Genomic DNA, 23858 nt, shown 5'->3' on the forward strand with positions numbered 1-23858 from the left:
GACAACAGTTCTTGACTCCTACTGACTCCCCTTTTATTTGGAGCCCAGCTCTGTGCCAGGTGATTTATATTCTCTTCACACACAAAAAAAAAGAAAAAGAAAAAAATGCACTGCAGAAACAGAGGCTTATATATGGGTGTTTGTTACATTGTTCTCTATATTTTTAATTAGCATAATAGCCAAAATGTTCAACAACTAATAACTAAACAAAGTGTGGTATTTCCATATAATGGAATATTATTCAGCAATAAAAAGGAATGAAGTAGTGATGTGTGCTACGACATGAATGAACGTTGGAAACGTTATGCTCAGTGAAAGAAGCCAGGCTCAAAAGGTCACATATTTTTTACCAGAGGAAGGGTTGGTGGGAAATGGGGAGTGACTGCTAATATAGGTACTGGGTTTCTTTGGGGTGATGAAATTGTTCTAAAACTAATTGTGGAAATGGTTACATAACTCTGAATTTACTAAAATACATTGAATTGTACACTTTAAGGGGGTGAATAGTTAGGTGTGTGAATGATACCCTAATAAAGCTGTTATTAACAAACAAACAGACTGGGACTGAGAGTTGGAGTTAGATGTGGAAGTGCTGGAATTGCCGTGGTAAAGTATTTGAACTCTACTGTCCACGGGCAGCCATCAATATTTTCAAAAAGCAGGATTGCAAAATCAGGTTTTCATTTCAGAAAAACCACTGTTCCAGTGGCATGCATGATAGATGGAAGCAAGGAAAATCTGATGTAGAGAGCGCAATGAGAATCTGCCCTATTTGTGGAGATTTTATGAAAATGTTAGTTTGTGTGTTGTTCTCATGGTATTTCCCCCTCTATATCAGGAAGGTAGACCCTCATCACTTCATTCACCCAGAGAAGCATCTGTTGCAGGGTCAACAGCAGAATTTGTTTGGAGACAACTCTCCAAACAGCTTCACCTCTTTGTCAGCACTTGGTATTGTCGTCTATTTGATTCTAGCCATCTGAGTGGGCATGAAGTAGTATCTCATTGTGGTTTTGATTTGTATTTCCCTAATGACCAGTGATGCTGAGCACCTTTTCATGTACTTACTAGTCTTCACCCTCCCTCTTGCTGGAGTGTCAGTTTCACAATTAGAGACAGATTCCTTTCCTCTCTCAAAGTGGAAATACATAAACATAGAGGTTGTCAAGCCAGGCAATTTTGGCCCCCAAGAAGGGTTGCCAGGTAAAATACAGATACCCAATTAAATTTGAAGTTCAAATAAGTAACAGATAATTTTTCAATATACGTATGTACTAATATTGCGTGGGACATACATACATATACTAAAAACTGATGAGTTGTTTATCTGAAATTCAAATTGAACTGGACACCCTATACTTTTATTTGCTAAGTGTGGCAGCTTTACCCCCAAGGAAACGTTTAGCAATGTCTGGAGACATTTTTAGTTGTCACAGCTAAAAGGGGGTGGGGAAGGAGGCTGCCGGTAAGTAGAGGCTAGGTAACTGTTAAACATCACACATTACACAGGAAAGTTTATCACAACAAAGAATCGTTTCAGCCCCAAACATCAGTAGTTTAGAGGTTGTATAACCTGGCCTTAACCACTTAATGAGACCGAGTCCGTGAGATGAATAGGGTCTACTAGGAGAAGGAGCTGATGGCATCAGGAAAGGGAGGCCCCGTGGAAAAAAGAAGCAGAGGCAAGTTCTGAGGTGAACAGGTGGGGGATTTGCCTGAATTCATTCCCTTTTCAATGAGGATTAAGACGGGCCTTGGCCGCTCTGACACAGTCAAATGACAGGAGCCCTCTGTAGCCTGCAGACAGGCAGGGAGGGACCCTCTTGGCCGTCAGAGGAGCTATCACCAAGCAGACAGAGCCCCGAACAGCATCATGTTCTCTGGCTGCTGCTGCTGCTGCATCCCAGAGCACAGCTTCGACTCTGCAACTGAGAAGGACCTGAGCCAATAATGGCGGGCAGAGTCAGCACAGCTGTCCACCTTCACCCCAACCCCAGCCCACAGGGATAATGAGCCCCCCACGTGGTTCTGTTCATGGGAAAGGAACAAGTTTGGTTTGAACAGCAGACAAGCTGAATGAAAGATTGCTTCCCCTGCCTTGTCAGAACTGCGACACTGTCATTTTGCCATTGTCAATTTTCGATCAAGTTCCTCTGGGCCTGGATCCTTCCCAGTAACAGCATCATGAACATCAGCTTCTCGTCCCTCATAGAACAGAGATGAGATGTTAATAGAGTTGATTAACCCAAAACCCAGCACACAGGTTCCTAGAAAAGTCCTTCTTAAAAACGGCCTCTGTTGGATGCTTTCTCTTTATTAGCCGTGGTTTATTCAGCATCGCCATGGTAAACTGGTTCATGTGAGCAATTCTGTGTGCAGGGACACAAACAATTCAATAATTCAAAGGACTCCTCCTCAACCAACCGTGTCAAGTTGCCTCAAGTAGTTCTGTCAAAAATAATTGAATTGCTCAGAGCCATCTTCAGACTCCCAAGATGCCAGACAATTGCTTCCGTGCAGCGATATAAACAAGCACAAAGCTCATCCATCTCGAAAGTGCTTGCTACCACGAGGGCTGTAGAAATTCTTTCGAGTGATCTTGGTATTTTTATCATACCAGTGTTTGTGGCCATGTTTCATTAGGACGTTTTGGCTTTTGTTTCACAAATCTGTTCCAGAAAGTGAAGAAGATATCTGAGATGATAACTGAGTTTTAAAAAAATGAAAGCAAGGAAGATATTCGAGATGATGACTGTGCTTTTAAAACATGAGTATCCGGTTAAATTGCTATTGATGAATCAGAAGAATTGGTGCTGCACATATCATTTTTTTAGAAAATAATTCATAATCTCTCTTTTAAGTTTGCTTTTTTTTTTTCTTCTACTAAACATTTTTTATTCCTGGCTGCCTTAGAGGTCTCATGTTTCTGTGGTATATTTGGATGACAAATTGAGGATCCTGGAAAAGTTACAAATAAATGATATTGTACTGTGCTCTGTGCTCTGCAGAGTTGCTCTTCGGAAGCAGGTGATTATTTTCTAGATAATGGAATTTTTGGTGGGACATGGAAGTCATTACATAAATCAACTGTCTCTGCTCCCACTGGCTTTCTGTTCGTGACAGCCGCACCCACTCCGTGGGAAAGTGGTGTCCGATCTACTTGTATGGAGACTGCGTTACAGGGTCAACGTGTGCGTGATGGGCTCAGGGTCCCGCACAACCACTTAGCTTGGCAATGACTTTCTACTTCGTATGAACTCTTCATCCCCATGCTACTGTTTTAGGACTTGCCAGATCTAGGAATATTCCTTTGCCCAGATGGCACCTTACTTTTGTTGCAACAAGATGGAAAATATCAGATACCTGGGGACAGAGTTTGTTGTCCCTTTATCCTCCAGCCCAGGAGGGGTCACTAGTATGAAGGGATCACCCAGGCTGCTCTTGCCTCCGGGATTCTTCCCTGCTTGAATGGTTCTGGGCCCTGAAGGAGGTGGCCCTCTCTACACAGGGGCTGAGGACAGAGCTTGCCAACACCCACAAGCACGTGGGTGGCCAAGCAGATGTTCCAAAGGCCAGGTGTGTATGCTCTCTTTCTGTTACCCCTGGGGTCCGTAAGTAGACAGATTGTTTTAGTTAGATTGTTTGCCTTTCCACAGACCTTGGGTCAGTAACCACACCAGAATCTACTAGGCTGGGAGAACAGTTCTCGACCCTCTCTGTCCTAGGAATCTACGTGTATCCATGCTTTGTAATTTTAAATTGAGTATCACCTCCAAGTACCAGTGTTTCCAACCCCATCTTTGAGCACAAAAGTACATGCTAAGGCTGGAATCTGTTTTCTCCTCTTATTTTTCCCCTTCTACCTGCGGAGAGCGGAAATAAAAATCTGGTCTACAAAAGAGTCTTCCTAGACTGGACCTAAACTTGCTACCTTTGTATAATAAAAGAAATGGAAAGAAAAATTAATTGTGCATTTTAAAAGCATGGTAGAGAAGATAGGAGGAGCCCTAGGGAGAAGGTACTGGACCCCAGCCCCTAGCCCCACCTACTCCCAGAGAGCCTCTGCCTGACAGCAAGCACAGCGTATTAAATAGGATACTGACAAGACTGTGGGAAGAGGCAATTGGGGAGGTCAGTTCCGCTGAGACAGGTTCCCATGTGAACCACCTAGAGCAACGCTACTCTTAAATTCAGGATGGGCCCCCGAGTCCATTCTGACTGAAAGTGGTGGCAGTGAATCTGCACCCCGTGCCGTGTGTCCTTGGGCATAAAGCACCTTACTCGTCACAAGAGACAGTGAGCCGACAAGGGTTGTGTATGCATTTAAAGGCCAAACTTCAAACACAGTCTGAACAATGCATTATTTTTAGAACATGATTAAGAATCATCTTTGGCTACCCAATTTCCTATTTCCTTCTCATCAGCCTGTTAAAAGACAGTACTGGATTCCTGTTGGGAAGGCTTAAGAAGTGGACACAGAGGGCGAGGGATGGTCTCTGGGACTGTTTTGACAGGTGCCAGGGGTCAGGAATCACTTAGGACAAAGTTCGCCAGTTAGAGAACTTTCTGTTGTTCTTGAGGGCCATTATACAATACCTGGAAACTTAGCACACGTTGGAGTAGATGTATTGTGTATATAGGAAGGTGGGAACAAAAGCTACCAACCAAGAACTTGCTCATTTGACCATAATGACTCTGTCATAACATTACCTAAGTAAATTAGAATTTAATACATACCCAGTAGGGACACAGATCTGAAACTGTGTGTCCTCTAAATAGAAAAAAAGAAAACATAACTATGGCACAAAGTAATATTCTAGCCAAGGAGGCAGAATTAAAAGAAGTAAGCACATACAGTGAGAATACATATAAACATATAGATGGTCACTTGCTGTTCAGCTAGGTCCTTGGGGCCCAACATACAAAGTCCCAATCCTTGAAGAAGAAACTGGGACGTTTTTTGGTTCTCCTTGACCTTGAAGGTATGACAGGATAGCCTGAGAAGAAAACTTCAATAATCCTAGAAATTTGCTACCAATCAGGAGCTGGTTGGTAGCAAAGGGTGTTAGAAATGGCCACTTTCCTTCTTGTATGCGTCCTAATTTGTGTTTCTTGATCTGTTCTTCCTCCTAAAGGTGAATTCAATATCACACGTGCATCTTAAATTTGCGTAGAATGGACACTTCCAGAGGCAAGGACTGTTTCATTTTCTCCCGCTGTAACTTCCTCACAGAAGGACTTGGCTGTCTATTTAGTGAATAACAAACGACGAGCAATTAAGTGCCAGTACATTTCAAGGAAACCCATTCTAGATGCTCATACTTCTTCACTTACATTATTTCATTATTTTTAAAAGTTCTCTGCCCTCAGGTCCTAAAATCCTGTCCACTGGGACGGGGTCTAAAAGCATCAGGGAAAGGAGGGCTGTCCAGGGTGCAGCGACTTAGTGGAAGGCCCTGGGAGGCTAAGGGAACCTGAGAACCAGGACTGTGTGAGTGGAGAGAAAATCCCACAAGATCATCTGAGCAAATTACTTCACAATTTGCCCCAAAGCCTGCCCTGCTCTGAATGCCTCAGAAGCTCTGGAAAGACACTTTGCCTAACCACGTCCAGAGATAAAGCACCCTCCATTCCCTTCCGTGCACTGGCAGCACACACTGAATCCTTACAAGGAATGGGCCGCTCTGTCCCCGAGCTGTTTCTCTCCCCAGTTGATTTTGTAAGCTTCCCTCAAACCAGTTGTATTTATTCCCAAATCTGTGTATGCCAACTGTGCTTGGAACTTTAATTCTGTCATTTTTTTCCAGCTTTATTGAAGTATGATTGACAAATACAAATATAAATATATTTAGGTTGCACAATGTGATTTTTTTCCCCAAAGGTATACAACGCAATGATGTAATACGCAGTTGGACAATTACATTAGCGAACTCATCCTAGAAAAAGTGCTACACACCTCATTGCTGAATATCACTATGGTCACCTTCGAAGTACTCCCCTTGGGAAGCTATGCACCAACGCCAGTGCCTAGTCCACCCTTCAAAGCAATTTTGGAACTCTTTTTCTGGAATGGTCCTCAGAGCTGTCGTCGTATTACCCTTGATGTCCTGAATGTCATCCAAATGTCTTCCTTTCAATATTTCCTTTATCTTCAGGTAAAGAAAGAAGTCATTGGGGGCCAGACCAGGTGAGTAGGGAGGGTGTTCCAATACAGTTACTTGTTTACTGGCTAAAAACTCCCTCACAGACAGTGCTGTGTGAGCTGGGGCATTGTCGTGATGCAAGAGCCATGAATTGTTGGCGAAAAGTTCAGGTCGTCTAACTTTTTCACGCAGCCTTTTCAGCACTTCAACATAGTAAACTTGGTTCACTGTTTATCCAGCTGGTACAAATTCATAATGAATAATCCTTCTGATATCAAAAAAGGTTAGCAGCATCGTTGCAACAAGTTTGCTAAGTCAACTATCACACCTTGTATAAATGTACATTGTGCAGTGATGACCACAATCAGGTTAATTAACACATCCATCACCTCACATAGTTACGTGTATGTGTTTTGAGAACGCATAAGATCTACTGTCCTAGCAACTTTCAAGTAGACAATACTGTCATTCTGCGCTTTTATGAAAGTGATCTGAGCGTGATTGTTCTCACACCACACAGAGGAGCACTCTGAAAGTGTTCAAAGTTTCAGAAGAGCCTGTAGTCTAACACTCACTCACCCACCTGTGGATTTTGCCCGTCTGAGGGAAGATAGACGCAGGGCACACAGAACCCAGTGGCTCTGCCTCTCCTCCCAGCATCTCTGAGAACCAACAAGAGGGAGCCCTGCCACATACCCTGGAACCAGAAGCTGAGAATCAGATTCCGAGCCCCAAATTTCTAAAACTGCAGGAAGTGATATGTTCTTTTGGAACTTACAACAACAATACAAAAGTAAATTTTCTTTGTCTTACAAATTGAAGAACAACATTTGTGTTTATTAAAATGATTCAAACTAATTTATAGCTATTACTTGGAAACTCTCAAAGGGGAAAGGTCTGTGTTTGTATTTAAAAATTCAAAATAGTGAAATACGTAGAATGCCAATCCAAATACTTGCTCTAGCAAATCGATATTAGTAAATATTTCAGCATGATGTTTCTTAAAGAAATTGGCATTAGAGTTTTTTACCCACATTCAGTATTAAATGCAAAAATTGTATATCAAAGCAATGAGTAGAAAATCATTCTGTGTTTAATTTTATTTCAGATGGATGCGAAATAAAGCATGATGTGACAAGCCAATGCTATTTATTATGGAAAAAGAAAAATTGGCCTTGGTAGAAAGACTCTTTGGTATTTAAAATGATTGCTAAAATAAGAATATGTCATAGGCATTATACTTGAGTTTTAAATACTCCAAGGTTAGCTATTTACATGCCTTCCATTATGAAAGTACCCTTGAAATTAGAAATAGAAATTTTTTTTAGGATGGTCATCTATTTCTGGGAGGTATCACGGAGTTGTTGGTGCCCAAATGTTGCCTTGTTCTTGGTACACTGTAGAGTCTTTTTAGAACAAAGAGTTATTCTCAATTCAAGCCGTACTGAGCTTCCCCAACTGTACTCTAGCATTGTTTCAGAAATTCTGTATTCACTGGGAGGATGCAACAAAATAATTACGAGATGGGGCTCAGAGACCTTCAAGGAATGATATTCTTGCGGTGTTCCCCAGTTTTTTCTTTCTATTTCTTACTCTACCTTTTGCCATCCCTCCCACCCACTCTTCCTAGAAGCAAATAGACGATCCTGGAGAATAAGAGCATTGTATGTTCACTAGTAAGTTTTCTTGGAGTTGATATCCAGGCACCACAAATCTAATCATTCTGGGGTTTCCATCAAACTTTTTGCAGCCTGCTAAGAACAGTTGCTTGTAAGAACTACTGATTCTGCTTCGTTTTACATACCAAATATAAAAGGGAAAAATGCACCAGGTCTTTTTGACATTTAGGTCACTCTGTACTAAATCAGACAACATTAGTCACTTTCAAGGTCTGGTTTCTGTCTCTGGCACATGGGTAGTTAGGCTTACACAGTTTAATTTAAATGCTTCCTTCCTGTACAGACTAGCTTACAGGGGCAGCTACATGCAACGTTACAGAATATAAAAATATGGCACTGGCTCTCTTTATCAATGACTGGTTTGAAATCGAGGCAATTCATTAATTCAGCATTTACTGAGTGTCTACTGTGCATCAGGTTGTGAAAAATTATATAACCGGAGCCATTCCAAAATGGAGTTACAGCCGCCATCCCAGAGGAACTGCCTTGTACTCCTCAAAGCTTTGAAATGTTTGAACTGGATAAAATAGCCTTTGGACTGGGCCAAACAAACATGGTACCAAACCAGTTGTTTGGACCTAACCAAACAACTGTTTGTAAAGCTAATAGGAAAGCAGACTACGAGGACCTAAAATTAAGGACATTCTTTAGAATTAGCACCACCATCCATAGCTAAAGAATAATTTTGCTTATTAGCACCAATAGAAATTCTTTCCTTCTATTCACATAATTATTTCCCTTCTCTTTCTCATAAAAACCCTTTGCCTTCCCCTCATAATTGGAACACTATTTGGGTTTCTGCCCAAATCAGTGCTTCCCAGAATTGCAATTCTTTGCATCTCAAATAAATGCTTATTGCCTCTCACTTTGGCTTTTTATTTTTAGGTTAACAAGACCATAAGCTGAGCTCTGGGGAATTTTTTTTTTAAATGCCTGGTAGTTGCAGTCTCTAACATAGATCACATTTTGATTTTGTGCTTTAGGCAAATTCATAATCCAGCTGGGAAACAGACACCCAAGCAAGTAAGAGTATTGGTGATAGTGGCGTGAAACAGGTGCTCACAGAGCCCAGAAAAAGGAGGGACATTGGCACTGGGCCTTGGTTGCATTCATACACGAATCTTTTTGTAGACATTTGTTTTCATTTCTTTTGGCTAATATCCAGGAATAAAATAACTAGTCAAGGGGTAATTTCATTAGAAACTGCCGAATTGTTACAGTCCCACCAGCAGTGTATGAGTTCCACTTGGTCCACAACCTGACTGACATTTGATATTGTCAGACTTTTTCATTTTACCAATTCTCATGTGTGTAGTGGTATCTCATTGGGTTTTAATTCACGTTTCCCTAATAATTAATTATTAGTTATATGATATATGTAATTATATATAATATTTAATGAATATAATTATATAGATATTCTATGTATTAGTTACACATCATTATATAGTTATACATTGAAATTTTCACATGCTCATCAGCCTTTTGGATATCCTATTTTGTAAGGTGCCGGTTCAAAATTTTGTCCATCTTTAAATTGTTTTTTTTTGTTTGTTTTATTGATTTGGGAACATTCTTTATTATATATGTACGAATATATATATATATTCTCCTTGAAATGAATGTCTTTTGTACTTGGTAAGGAAACTTCAGGATTGCATTTGGGCAAGCACTATTCATAAGAATAGAATACATTCTATATAGATTTTGGTTATTACCTGACTGCTCCAACGTGCCTATATAGGCCATAGGCCGTAAATGAAATGGAAGTCTGATGTGTGATAAGATATTGAGTTTTAATCATGTGCTTGGTGGCTCTTCAGTCATGTATATAGTGAGTGTTGAGCATGATTTGTTGAATAAACTAATAATTGGAAAGAAAGGTGGGGTCTTTTGTTGTTGTTGTTGTTTTAAATATTTTATTGGGGAAGGGGAACAGGACTTTATTGGGGAACAGTATGTACTTCCAGGCCTTTTTTCCAAGTCAAGTTGTTGTCCTTTCGATCTTAGTTGTGGAGGGTGCTGTTCAGCTTCAAGTTGTTGTCCTTTCAATCTTAGGGTTGGAGTGCGCAGCTCAGCTCCAGGTCCAGTTGTCGTTGCTAGTTGCAGGGGGCGCAGCCCACCATCCCTTGCGGACTGGCAATCTTGTGGTTGAGAGGATGCGCTCCAACCAACTGAGCCATCTGGGAGCTCAGCGGCAGCTCAGCTCAAGGTGCCGTGTTCAATCTTTAGTTGCAGGGGCTGCTGCCCACCATCTCTTGTGGGACTCGAGGAATTCAACTGGCAACCTTGTGGTTGAGAGACCATGCTCCAACCAACCGAACCGGTGGCCTTCTGAGTCAGGAGCATGGAGCTCTAACCACCTGAGCCACTGGGCTGGCCCAAGAAAGGTGGTTTTTAAAAATGAAGCTTACTTTAAAGTAAGCCCTCTAAGTGAAAAAGTACCATCAGAGCAGACACATTCTTGAAATTATTTTCAATTAAATCATTCATTTGTTTGTTCAATAAATAATTGAGGGCCTGCTAAGGACAGGGTACTTTTGTTAAACTCTTTAGGGGATATAAAGATACATATAAAAAATTTTTTTCTTTAAATAACAACTCACAATTCATAACATGCCCTCAGAAACTGTATTTGAACTTGAACATTAGCCTCTCAAATTCTGCATTGCTTATTTATTAATTGATAAAAAAATATCTATTATGTGCCTGCTGTGAGCCGGAACAAAAGTTTTGGAACAAGATGAACAGTAAATAATAAATATGTGAATGGTGGACTTGCACTAAAACCATAATCTCTCCATCCCTCCAATTGCATTAACCACCTGCCTCCATGACACTTGAGAACTTTGGACAAACCTTTGTTTGCTTTAATTTTACTTATTTTTTAAAGTAAGTAATACCTTCACACAATTCAAAAATCAAAATGGTATAAAAGAGTATATATTGAGAAGTCTTACGTGCATTCGTGGGTTGGTCTGTCCCATCCTCCAGCCCCGTCTCACTCCTGTCCAATGTTTCTTTATGAAAATACTGACAAATACAAATATATGTTCTTGCTTCTCCCTCACTCTTACATAAGAGTTGACATGTTACATATTGTTATTATATATTATTGTTAATGTATAAATGGGTGAACGGTGGCTCCTGCATATATCATTATATAGTTATTACATGTTGAACTTTTCACACGCTGTTTACTTCTTCGCAGCAGGCTAGGACTGTTAGCTCAGAGCCCACCAGCGCCAAATGAAAATTTTTACACAACCAATTGCTTTAAAGATAGCCCAAATGAGCATATGAGCATTTAGAGCCTACATGCTTTGCATACCCAGTGAAACGGCCCCCAGAATTTGCTAGCCATAGGTAAGATAAACCCTGGGTATATAAAAGTCCCCAACATGCGCCCATTGGAGGTCTCTGACCCAGCGACTCCCCACTTTGCTGCTGTCACCTAGACACATGAGCCCTCTCCCCAATTCCCCTCTTCCTGGGATTTCCCTGCCCTCTTTCTCTTCTGGGTGGTGGCCCCAAGCTGCTACCTCTGGAAGCTCTCCTCACAGGGACTTCCCCTCTCACACCATCTGCCCCCAAAATCTATATCTCAGAGACAGCACAAAGGCATATAAAATGAATGGTAAAGTAGCAAAGCAGTCTCACCTGCATGGTTACTGTGTACCAGGCCTGTTGGAAGTGCTTTTTGTGTACAGATTCATTTAACACAAAACCCTATAAGGCAGGTCAATTATCATCCTCCATCGTTCACAGATGAAGAAAATCGAACACAGACAACTTTCCAAAGGTCACACTCACCCACGTCTGACCTCTGGATTTCTGCTCATAGCCCTCAAACTACACTGCCTCTGAGGAAGTGCCAGAGAAATTCTAGAAGTGACAGATTACTGTTGGCTTTTGGCAGCAGGAGTCTTGAAAAGAGAACATGAAATTATGCCTAATTAAGGACTAATTCTTTCTTGTGCCATCAAAATACTCATTCATGTCAGGTAGGATATTTTCAGGGGCAGAAACTAAGTATCTAAGTAAAAGTGACTTAGACAACAGGGGTTTACTAATAAATCTCACAAAATTAGAGATCTGGTGGCAGGAGGTTCCAAACGTAGTTAACTCAGCAGTTAAATGACATCAAAGCAGCAGTGACTCATAACACTCATTCTTTGTTTTCCACCCAATTCCATCTTTTTTGTGGTTCTCCTTGTTCTTCATCATGGTCTTTCAAAGATTGCCCTAATTTCAAGTAGCAACTATTATGGGAAATGGAAGAGGAAATTAGTCCCAGAATCCCTCCTAAGACATCCCTTCTTGTCCGATTGTCCAGGACTGGGTCACACGAACTAGACGCAGGGGAAACTGGGATGATGAGTCTCTGGCATTCTCTGTCTCCATTGCGGAAGGCAGATTCTCCTGGAAACAAAAAAGTGGCCAGAGACTGGCAGGGAAAGGCAACCAATCCTGACACTACATTGCTTTAGGTCCCACACTGAAGCCTTCTTTTCTGGCTGGGCTGAAATTTGGAAAAGCCAGAACCCAACTACTTTGCAAAGACAGTCATGGGAAAACAAGTTGAGATGGTGCTCAGGATGAGGGTCCGAGACGGCACCATCTGATGATGTCATATTTTAGGGCAGGATGTCAGACAGGCGGGAAACCAGGACCAGAAGCAGTCAGTCCTGTTCCAAACAGAGAGGCACTACGTTGACCATATTTAGGAGGCTTCAGAGACGGGCTACGAAATCCAGACCAGAGCCAGGAGAAGTGGGATTGCTGAACTCAGCCAACCAATGGATGTTCGGTAAGTGTTTGCTCTGCTTAGGGCAGTATATGAAGCACTGCAGAGTGGGAGTGGGGGCTGGGGTGTGGATATTGAGATAGTAGCGGATGTGCATGCCGACTTCAAGAAAGACATAAAAATCTAATAATAGTCAACATGAATTGAGCACTTACTATCTGCAATGCCTGTTTAAAGCAATTTACATTGTTCTAGACACTAAAACATATATTTAATCCTCAGAGTAACCCGAGGAGACAGGTTATATTTATTAGCCCCATTTACCAATATGGAAACTGAGACTAAGGAAATGGAGACGTGGAAAGTTTACATAATCTTGAGGTTAAGATATTCAATAGTTGTTGAATGCCTTTATAAAGTAAAAACCCAATTAAGTATGTATTTAGCCAATTCCCTATGTTTAACAATTAGGTTATTTCCAATTTACAGCATTACAATGATTGGAGAGATTAACATTTTTGTTTGCATTTCGATTATTTTCTCAGAATAAATACCCAGAAATGAAAACATAGGTGAAGGGTCACAACAATTTTGGGATTTTTGTATGTATTAACAAATCACTGTTTGGAAAGTTTGAACCAATTTGGACTTATGGTAGCAGTAGATAAGACTACTCATTTCATCACACACTTGACAGCAGTGAACATTATTTTAAAAACGCTTTTGCCATGTTGATAGAATAAAATGTTATCTCTGTTTCAATTTGAAAAAAAAAATTTAAGACAGTGGCTGTAAACTCTCTCAAAAAAGGCTGGGTAGACTATTATATGGCATTGTAAAGATTGGGGCATACGTTCAAATTGACTTTTTAAGAGAGGTTGAGACTCAGCCCAAGACAGGTAGGCAGAGAAATCAGCACCCAGGGTGATACAACAGACAGGGTTCTCCCAGTTTCCATGACTATTATAAGGAGCTGCAAACACAGAACCTGGTTCCCTAGTTAGAGGGAACCTGGAAGGTCATTGTATGCAAGGGGACAATTTAACCTGATTCAGGGAGGCAGGACAGTCAGGAGGCCAGAGACCTTCAAAACATTTAAGAATATAGCAAAGCCCACTGGCCAGGCTCCAAGGACAATTCCCAGAATTCCAAGTTGATAGAACGTGAAATCCAAAGTAGCTTTCAGAGATACTGCTGAGAGGCCTTTAGGTTTACAGCTACCGTTGAGTTCAGAATGGAAGCAACACACAGGCTCTTCCAGCAGCACTTAACCGTTTCCTCCAAATTTAGTGACCAATTCATCCTGGCTTGCCTGTGTCTTTCCCTGTTTCGTCACTGAAAGTTCCACACTGGGAAACCTCTCAGTCCTGGGCAAATCCGAATGGTTGGTCATCCTACACACTAGGTTGCCCTGATAACCAAATGATGGATAACGGAAAAGGAAAAGTTCGAGACTTGAGAGATGGAGTTTGCCTCACCCTCAGTAAAGTTCCCATAACAAAAGCCCCTGAAGTTAGAATCAAAGAGTTTCTATGAACAGTGGGTTTCTTGCAATCAAAAGATTCTCCACTCGCTGATGTTATAGCACACAAGCTGTCCACAATGGTAGCGGTTAGCTACATGCGGCTACCGAGCACTTAAAATGTGAGAGTCAGAATTGAGATATGCTGCGGGAAATCCAGTGTAAAACAGTGGTTTGATTAGAAGACTCACTACCAAAAAAAACCCCAAAAACCCAGAAAAGAATGTAAAGCCTCTCATTAATATGCTTTATATTGATTACATGTTGATATGATAATCTGGATATTTGGGGTTCATATAAATATATTGTTAGAATTAATTTTACCTGTTTCTTTTTACTTCTTTTAATATGGCTGTTAAAATTTTTAAATTACGTGTATGGCTCACACTATATTTCTGTCGGACAGCGGCCTTGTAAAAAGATAATTCTAGGGAGAATGTGTCTATTAAGAGGGGATTCTTTGTTTGCTTGCTATTGTTTACAAAACCAAGTTAAGCATTAATTAGTTAAAATTATGCAAATCATGCAAAGGCCTGAGAGGAGGTTTGCAGTGGGAGGTTTGCATTGCCTTGTAAGCGTTGCCTTGGAGCTGTTTAAGGCAGAAATGCTGCCCAGAACACACTCATTCTTTCTTGTGACCAGTGGTTGCAGGCCAAGCTACAGCGCATATAAAAATAACACTGATGAGTTCATTGTTCTGAACTTATGGCCAAATGGACTGCTGGCTCTTTCCATACAATTTGAATCTTTTATGACCAGAAAATAACAAAACACATTTTTTAAAACTAACTAATGCAATCCAAGTCATTTTTAAAAAACTTCTGGGTATTGAGCCACTTTTGGCTCTCTAAAGATGGTAATGCCTTATATTCCTATAAATTTTTATATTTTCCAAGTTCTTTACAGTTTTTCTTTTGTTATTTCCATTTGAATGTAACTAGATATCCCCATGAGGCAGTGTGAGCTGTTGTTTGGTGCACATTTTATGGGTGAGAACTGTCCCAAGTCCTCTTATTCCTGCCATGTGGTCTTTTGGCCACACCCAGTGGTGTGATGGAGCCAGATCCTACCCACTCATGAAAGCCAGTCAAAAAAAAAAAAAAAAAGAAAGCCAGTCAAGCACATCTTTTCACAACATAGCCTTCGTATCATGTTGGTGGCTTGAAATTAGCCATGGTGTATTTATACCACGGTAATTGGTAAATGCTACCAATCAGGTTTGTTTATTTAGTTGGTTTTTTTCTGGAGAGCCAGTTATTAAACATTTAATAGCATTCCACTAGGTACATGTCCAAGAGTGAGAGAATTTCAGTATTAGAAGATGGGGGTTAGAAAACTGAGCAGATACACAAATTCTGTGAATCCAAGAACTGAACTCTATAGAAATAAATCTTTTAAAGTCAAAAGAGCATGCTATCTTCAGTTTGTACATTGTATGGAAATGGTGCTCCTTCTTTACCTAGATAAGGCGAGGCCAAAATCATTTCCACCTGAGTCAGCACTACTTCGGAAAAGATGGAAGTCACTCTCCCAGCTCCAATACGATTGCTTGCTTCTGTCTTTCTGGTTTTTTTTTCTCTCTCTCTGTCTGTATCTCTATTTCTCTCCTTTTCTATTCCTCTTTCTGTTTTTCTTTTTCTGCCTTTGTGTGTGTGTGTGTCTTGTAGGGGACAGAAAATAATTTTCTGAGTTCTTAACTCAGACTGCTGTAATAATAATAAAAAAATATTAGAAAGCGGAAAAAAACCACAGAAGTTTATTAACACGTATACCTCATCTATACATGAGAGACACCCAGGGAAAAATGAGTAACTCCCTGAGGTGGCTTAGAATTCAGACTTACATACCATCTTAATAGTGAAAGGGGAGGAGGGATGTAGGTCTCTTTGAGGAGAGGAAATGATTTTGAGGGATGATGAAGGGGCCCTTAGAAAAATAGATGGAAGATATGATAGTTTGTGACAAAGTTTATCTGGGTGTAGTGACTTCTAGTTTCCTCTCCTGTGATAAGCAAGAGTCTATCTTCCCTGGTTGGTGAAACTCCCAGGATGGGGATTTTATGACAATTGAGTTCCTTTTGGAGGCTCTATCTTGAGGCAGATAAGGGCAGTTCAGAGAAACTCTCCTCCTGCATTTGCTGTTTTTCAAGTGCCTACAGCTCAAAATCATCAGTATACCAAAACAGCATATTTTTGAGTGGCTTGTCCTGAACTTCTACCATTATATTTTGGGGTGATGTATTCTGCTACCCTTCAGTCTCTATGATACACACACAAATACACCATTTTTACTACATAGCTTACTATGGGATAGGGCTAGAAATTCAAGAAACCAAATAACACCAGTGTAATGCATTCATTCAAAAAAAGCTGGGATAAAATGCTTCATTTTCTTCAGTGGAAAAACAATCAAGCACTAAATTCACTGGTGAGGGGGAAATCTTTGAAATCAGAAAAGAAAGGAGAATATTTGAGGTAAATATATATAAATATATATATATATATATTATATATATATATATATATATATATATATAATATATATATATATATAAAAGGAAATCACTTCAATCATCTGTGGTTGTCTGATATCAAATCAAGCCCACTTTTACCTCAATTACTTCATTATTTCCCAACAAGAGAGCCAGATTAGATAATCACGTATGAATTTCAGATTGTGCTTACTAACTAGAGTTTGCTCTTGGCAGTCACTTGAAAAGAGCTGCTCTAAGACAAACTATTCTAAATGAGAGACTTTGGGGGTCATTTTCTTTTAACTCATCCCCTCCCTTCCCACACATCAATGAACTAAGCAGAATGCTTACCAGATGGTTCTAACTCTGAAATTTGGTTAATTCTGAAGTTTACGTATTAGAGAGTCTGGAAATCAGTTGATGCTGAAAAATGAACCAAGAACCAAAGGTCTCAAACTGTATGCCATCAGTCCATAAAAGTATGACCAAATACTGTTTTATTACAATGTCTTTATTTTAAAAAAAAAGCTAACATTGAAATTGATTAAAACAATTCCATATACATTTTTAAAAAGCTAACACTGAAAACTTAGGAGGTTTTGAGTAAAAATACAGATATGGAGCTTTTCTATAGGAATCAGAAGCTGACACCGTGGGCGGGTGCCCCTCAAAGCAAGAGCAGACAGAGCTTCACTCATTGCCTTGGAGACACTTAAGTTTGCAGCTCCACAATAGAACAAAATGATGCATCTTATCACCCAAAACTGAGAAGTAAAGGAATAAGTCACATCATCTATGGCTTTTTGGATTCTCAAAACCTGCTGCAATTCAGTGGCTTTTGCTTCCAACAGGCCCGTCTAAACCAGCCACGATCCAGAATTATGGTTACAGGTCCACCACCCCCATCTGCCCTTCTGAAATCAAAAGGTTCTGCAAGCCAAAAGCTTTCTCATGACTCCTTTGGTGGCAAAACCTAATGTGAACTGATGGGAGGCTGTTTATCGTCTTTATTTTTCACTTAGTGTGAACGTTCGTGTATGTACCTGCAGAAATGATGAATACATTTGACTATGATGTTGCCCCCCGCCAGCCCCTGCTGGTGGTATTTGGTAATATACAGCATAGGTACCACATTACCTTTCAAAAAACCCCCAAACTCTGCAGTCTGAGCATAGCTAGCCCTGAGGGTTTCTGTCAGGGGCCTTGGGATCTAAATATATAAAGCACTTGAAACAGTGTCATCATTTGGAAAGCACTAGATAAGTGATTGCTATTAAACAATTACAATCACACTGTTCCCAGTCCATAAGAATATCACGGATAGGGAACAGGAGTCAGAAATGTAAAAATGATAATATTGTGGCTGGAAGTGGAGTACAAGTGCTGGCCAATGGTGATTCCTTGGTGACAAGAAGAGGGATGGAGTTTTAAGCATGAGGTGGTCTAATATCCCATTTTAAGTTGCTTGCTGTACTGCTGATGCAATAACACACACTGCCATTACCCAAAGCATTCACTAAAGTCTATTATAAAGAAAACCTTGAGTTGGGGGCAGTACTTGCATTAAAAAGGAAGCAGGACCACCCAATGCAGAAAACAGTGGCCATGAGCAGGGGTGAGTAGCATGTAGAGATCATGGATTCAGCAGAGCCAGGAGCGTTAAAAGGAAGGGACACTGGGCTTCCAAAATTATATGTGAATTTTTTACTTCAGCCTTATAAAGCAAGCTGGAAGTTCAGGGGACTTCCCCTGCTGACACTTGGTTTGTTCATGCAAATAGCATCGTTTCATAACCAATGTCACTATGTGTGTAAAAACTTTAGTATTTCTACCTCACCGCACTGAAGGACCAACCCCCACCCTTCCTTAGTGCTTTGAAAGCACTTTAAGCATATTTAAGTCTAACCTGTGTTACAAATATTTGTGTTACATATGTGTTTGTGTATGTGTATATATAATATATATTTTACTATGTGTGTGTCCATAGTTTTTTCTTTCCTGGAGTAGGATAAAAATTTCTCAAGGCAGAGACAATTTCTTCATTTATCTTTGTTACTCCAAAATCTCATGCAGTGCCTGGAAGACACTTAATGTTTGTCGAATGACTTACAGAGTCAGCTTGACTTGGCCCGTCTTCATTTCCCTCCCCTTCATCCCCAAGGACCTAGCCCCTAGCCCCTAGCCCCTGAAGGACCGAGGGCTTCTCCAGCTGGTCATGGCCAGGGCCACATAGCTCAAGCTGGAACTGTCTTGGCTGGCAGCTCCTTAAGGCTCGGGATTGTTGGATCCACCCCATTTGTTAATGATCTTATAAAATAGATCCACAAATCATAGGCCTGTCTTTTACGGTCTTTGCTTCGGATGACCATCAACTCAAGTGATTTTCTTGGTTCTTCCTCTGGTTCATTTAGTCCCTCTCTTGCTGTCACTCCACCTTTATCCCTTCTTCCCCATAAGAACTTTCTTTAACACTTTTCTGTTCCTTTTGATCCCATTATGTCTTCTCCACTCTTGTTTAGTCTCTTTGTACATAATTCCTGGTCCAGTGAAAAAAATCCATCCCTAAGATCAGTATTCCTTCATTCATTAGTGTATGTAGCAAGTATTCGGCACCTACTATGTGCTGATGAAAAGTACAAAAAGCTTAGACCTGGTCCTTGCTTTTATGGAACTTACAATTTCATGAGGGATTCAAGCATTAATCAAAGAAATGCACAAATGGGTATATGATTGAAAACTGAACAAGAAGGAAACAAAAATTCTTCTATGAAAGCATATAAGGAATGAAGCTGACCTAGACTGGGAGGCTGGGCTAGGCTTCCTTGAGGAAACGAAATGTGAACTGAGCTATGAAGAATAACTAGGCACTAGGGAAGGAGAAAGAGAAGAGGATTCCAAGCAAAGGGAAGACTGTGTACTTAGGCCCTGCAGCAGGCAGGACAAAAGCATGACTAAGGAACTGAACAGTCAGTGTGGTCTAAACCCAGAAAGCAGGACAGAGAGGAAATAGGGGCCAGACGCCACTGGGTCTTGTCATCATGCTCAGGATTACTGTAAATGAGAAAGCTTGAATGTACCACAAAAGGGAGTACAGCTGGAACACACATGTAATTACTGAACAGTGCTACCGTGTTTCCCCGAAAATAAGACCTACCCCGAATATAAGCCCCAGTTAAGATCTCAGCCAGATGGAAACATTTAGTACATTATGATGATGTTCCAGAAGAAGATGACATTACTGTAACTGAATAAATGTAGATTGTTGTACATGAAAAAATAAGACATCCCCTGAAAATAAGCCCTAATGGAGCAAAAAATTAATATAAGACCGAGGCCTATTTACAGTACTTACTTTGGAAGGAAGAGTTACTAGAGAATAGAAACTCACTTTATGTATTTTGTATATAATTATGACAGATTCACTTTCCTCGTATGAAGGGAGATTCTAGAAAATTATTGTCTAACTTGCTCTAAAAGTGTTCTGTTGAGTTCTAGTGTTTTGGAAATGTTCAGTAGGAAAAAGGTTTAAAACCCACTTAACACTCCTTTAAGAGTCCAATTGAACTGAGCAGACTGTAAAATTATAGACTCTTGCAAAATGGAGACTACATGCTAATTGTCTATTGATCAAGGAAGAGCAAGAGAATTAAAATAAGCAAGGTATTAACATCTTTGCTAAAATAGTTTCTTTTCCTGATTGGAAGGTAATTGTAACAAAATTTTATATATGTATGACTATGGTATGGTTTAGTGAAAACCAGAGCTGGAAAATGAACAAACCCACATTCCCTGGTGACTTGCTCTGGACCAGTGATGACCAAGCTTTGTAAAGCAACCCTTCCACTTACAAAGATGTGTCAGGGAGGAAATCCTGGCTGAAAAATTTGATCATGTTAAAGCATATTTTGATTTCATAGCTTCTGCTGATTCTTTGTGTTGCTGGGGGTTAACAATGGGTGTCGGAGGCAATTTTATTTATGGCGTTGTCTAACTATGCAAAGTATGCCCCTAGAGCTTGTATGTAGGGAACAACGTTGTTCTGCTTAATAAAGTAAAAGTCTGTCACCATTGAGGGCAGGGAATATCCTTGTAAATTATTGCCTTTAGGAAAATGTTTTCCTTCCTTAATTTATCTGAAGTATATTGTCTACAGTCAACTTTGTTCATCCTTGGGAGACATGGTTTGTTCAAGATCTATTTTTATCTCATCCTAGTGGAGGGTGTCAACTGAGTGCCAAAGTCTGTCCATGCCAGACTGTTCCACTAAGGCTCTGTACCCTCCTGTGGTGTTATTTAAACTGAGAAAGTCAGATTTGATGAAACTTGTAGATTAGCGTATTTTATCTATGCTTACCTAGGTAGGAAATGGTGATGGATCATAAGAGTAAACCAAACCCTATGGATTAGGGAAGGGATTACCTTGGAAGTAAGGGTGGTTGAGATTCATACAATAAATAATTAAAGGAGGACTCTCTGAGGATGGAAGGAAGTAGTCTTATCTGAAGGTTCAACTGGAGAAGGATTTGTTTCCAAGCTCACATTCAGTCTCACATTTCACAATGAATGAGAAAACAGGAGAGAGATACTCAGACTCACCTCTCCTCTGAAAATAGAACCATCCTATCCCATGTCTGACCTTGCTGACTCTTAGATCCAATTCATTGTTGCCCAGATTTTGTCTGACTTTCAAGATCTGATGGTATTGCTCATCCATAAGGTGATGTTGCATACTAGTTACTTACATGGACTGTGCTGCCCACTGCTTGGTTCTTATCCCTTATTTCACCTCTTATTAGTTGGGCAAATTATTCACACTCTCTGTGAATGCTTATTGACTGTAAAATAGAATCATAATAGCAACTACTTCAATAAGTTGATGGAATGAAACAAGTCGCAATATGGAAAACACATAGAACTGGTACCTAGACTCAGTAAATGGGAGCTACTACTGTTGTTCTTTGAACAAGGATCGATTGGGTGTCTGTTATGTGTACAATTAAACAATCTCTTTCACAAACCTATTATTATAGGACCGCTTGCAAATTTCATCATGTGTTTCCCTATGTGACAATGCCATTGTCATGGCCTTAGTAATGCAGTGTTTGACTGTCTCACAATTTTATTTTCTTATAAAAAACTGACTCATCGCATCATAAAGTTCTATATTGATCTAAAATTACTGTAATTCATGCAATAGCACTTAATGGATGTGGTTCAGGCAATTTATTTTACCCCTCTTCAAAAAGAAAAAATAGGATCCATAATCCCTCATCTGTCATTAGGCGTGTAGTCAGCCTCTACAGAATGCCTGACCTGTAATGCAAAACCACTCACATCCATAGTGGTAGTCACCCCTTCTGCATTCTGACCATGAAATCCAACCTCATATTTATCCTTCATTTTCTGTCTCCCTTATATTTAAAACTACAGTCATGATAATGGTTCCGGTATGTTAAAACATTTAGTCATAGTAACCCCTAGGGCCTAAAGAAAGCTATGAAATCTGATGATTGTTACTCAGTTTGGGGATATATATAACTCCTGACATAGCACCTCACTGCTCAATCTGGTAGCTCTCAGATTACATTCTCTGCTATATTTTTGTCTTTGCTTTACAAAATCCTTCACCTATTGCATTTTTGCAAAGATCAGTTTAAAGCAGTTCTTCTCCAACTAATTAATGTGCACACAATCGCCTGGAAATCTAGTTGAAGTTCAGATTCTGCTTCAGTAGGTCTGGGTGGGACCCGAGATTCTGCATTTCTGAGAGCTCCCAGGTAATGCCCATGCTGCAGATCAAAGGACCACACTTTGAGTAGAAAGGATTTAAAGGACAGATGCCAGGAGCAGTTACAAAATCAAACGTGGATGAACCTCTTGAGAGATTGCAAACCACTCTCAACCGTGAAGTCAGTTCTCAACACTGAAATTCAATCCTGGCTACTTTGTGAGCACCACCTGTCATGGCGTTGCCTAAACAGAGGTGTCCTATGGGTGATGGACCCTGAGAAAGCGTGTTGGCCTCATCTATAATTAGCCTTTTAAAAGCAAAAGTTCTCTTCAAGCCAAAGAGGATTCGCCTCATATTTATGGTTGTAAAAATTGGGTTTTGTTGGGGGACGTGAGGGGAATAGAGAGAAATTATCATTGATCTTCTATTTATGCTCCGAAAAGATTATGCATCCTATCCCCCAGCTCTGATCTTGAGATTGTGTTTCCTGAGGGCATGTGTTTTGTTCACCTTTTGCCAAGAAGGACAAATGACCACAGATGGGCCTGGAGATGGCTCTGAGCTTTGATCTTCCAGAGCCTGTATTAAGCGCTTGAAAAAAATGCCCTACGAAATCAACGAGTTTAATAGTTTTGAAATGAACTCCTGAAAATGGGAAAGAGACAACTAGGGCACAGACATGATCAGCGTAGCCCCATCTCCATACGCTTTGAGAAGAAAATAGAACCCAGCTGTGGGGACAGAGCCAGGAGTACAGTTTCCAGGCTCTCGGCCTCACCTGGAAACGTGCTGGCTCAGGTAGTAAATGGCCATCAACTGTGATTGGATGGCCATCAGTTGTAACCAGTGAGCCATTAGCCAATAATATAACTGCCGTGGCTACGCTAGCAGCAAATGGGGGCTAGCAAGAAGATGGTGGCTGAGCTAGCAAGCGCGGATTGCAGTTAGCTCGGAGGATTGCAGTTAGCAAGTGAGGTTGGTTGCCAGAGAGAAGTGGGCAGCAGGTTGCAGATAGTGTGGCTCCTGCTTCCTGTGTCTCCAACCCAGCCGCCAGCGAGAATATAGTGGTATGGCTCCCCTATCTATGGCTCTGTGGGTGTTCCTTTTAGGCCTCACCTTGTCCTGTGTTCCTATGTGGGGAGCGGGACTAGAGACCCCACCTGACACCCTGCATGACACCAACTGTCTCTTTAGATCTGTGTCACAAGTTTGTGTGCATGTCCGAATCACTGATGCCTCAGTCCTAACCCCAGACTCCGTTGTCAGTGGTCTGGGGTGGACGCAGGTGGTTCTAATATGTAACCAAGGCTGAGAAACACTGTTCTCGACCAGTGAATCTCAAAATTGAGCAAGCATCCCAATGACCTGAGAGTCTCCTTAAAACAGATTCCTAGATCCTACCCCCAGAGTTCCTGATTCAGGAAGTTTGGAGTAAGCCTGAGAATTTGCATTTCTAATAAGTCACCAGGTGATACTGCTGCTGCTGCTGCTACTTTAGAACCATTGTTATAGATCAGAGGCCAGCCAGTTATAGCTCTGGGGCCAAATCCTGCCCTCCACCTG

At 40.7% G+C, this 23858-nt stretch overlaps 1 long non-coding RNA gene across 3 annotated transcripts in view; it reads left to right on the forward strand.

The window, feature by feature from the left end:
- The window catches only part of LOC109454989 (uncharacterized), a 57010-nt gene extending 47306 nt beyond the window's left edge, over window positions 1–9704 (forward strand). The window contains exons 5-6 of one of the 3 annotated variants that reach the window (XR_016019932.1): window positions 5882–6187; window positions 7252–9704. This is a non-coding gene — a long non-coding RNA (uncharacterized LOC109454989). The other 2 variants (XR_016019933.1, XR_016019931.1) reach the window with 2 other exon arrangements.
- The last annotated feature ends 14154 nt before the right edge of the window (window positions 9705–23858 follow it).

This window comes from Rhinolophus sinicus, chromosome 18 (assembly GCF_057876585.1).
Source record: "Rhinolophus sinicus isolate RSI-liver-muscle chromosome 18, RSI-T2T, whole genome shotgun sequence".
In the NCBI taxonomy this organism is placed as follows: domain Eukaryota; kingdom Metazoa; phylum Chordata; class Mammalia; order Chiroptera; family Rhinolophidae; genus Rhinolophus; species Rhinolophus sinicus.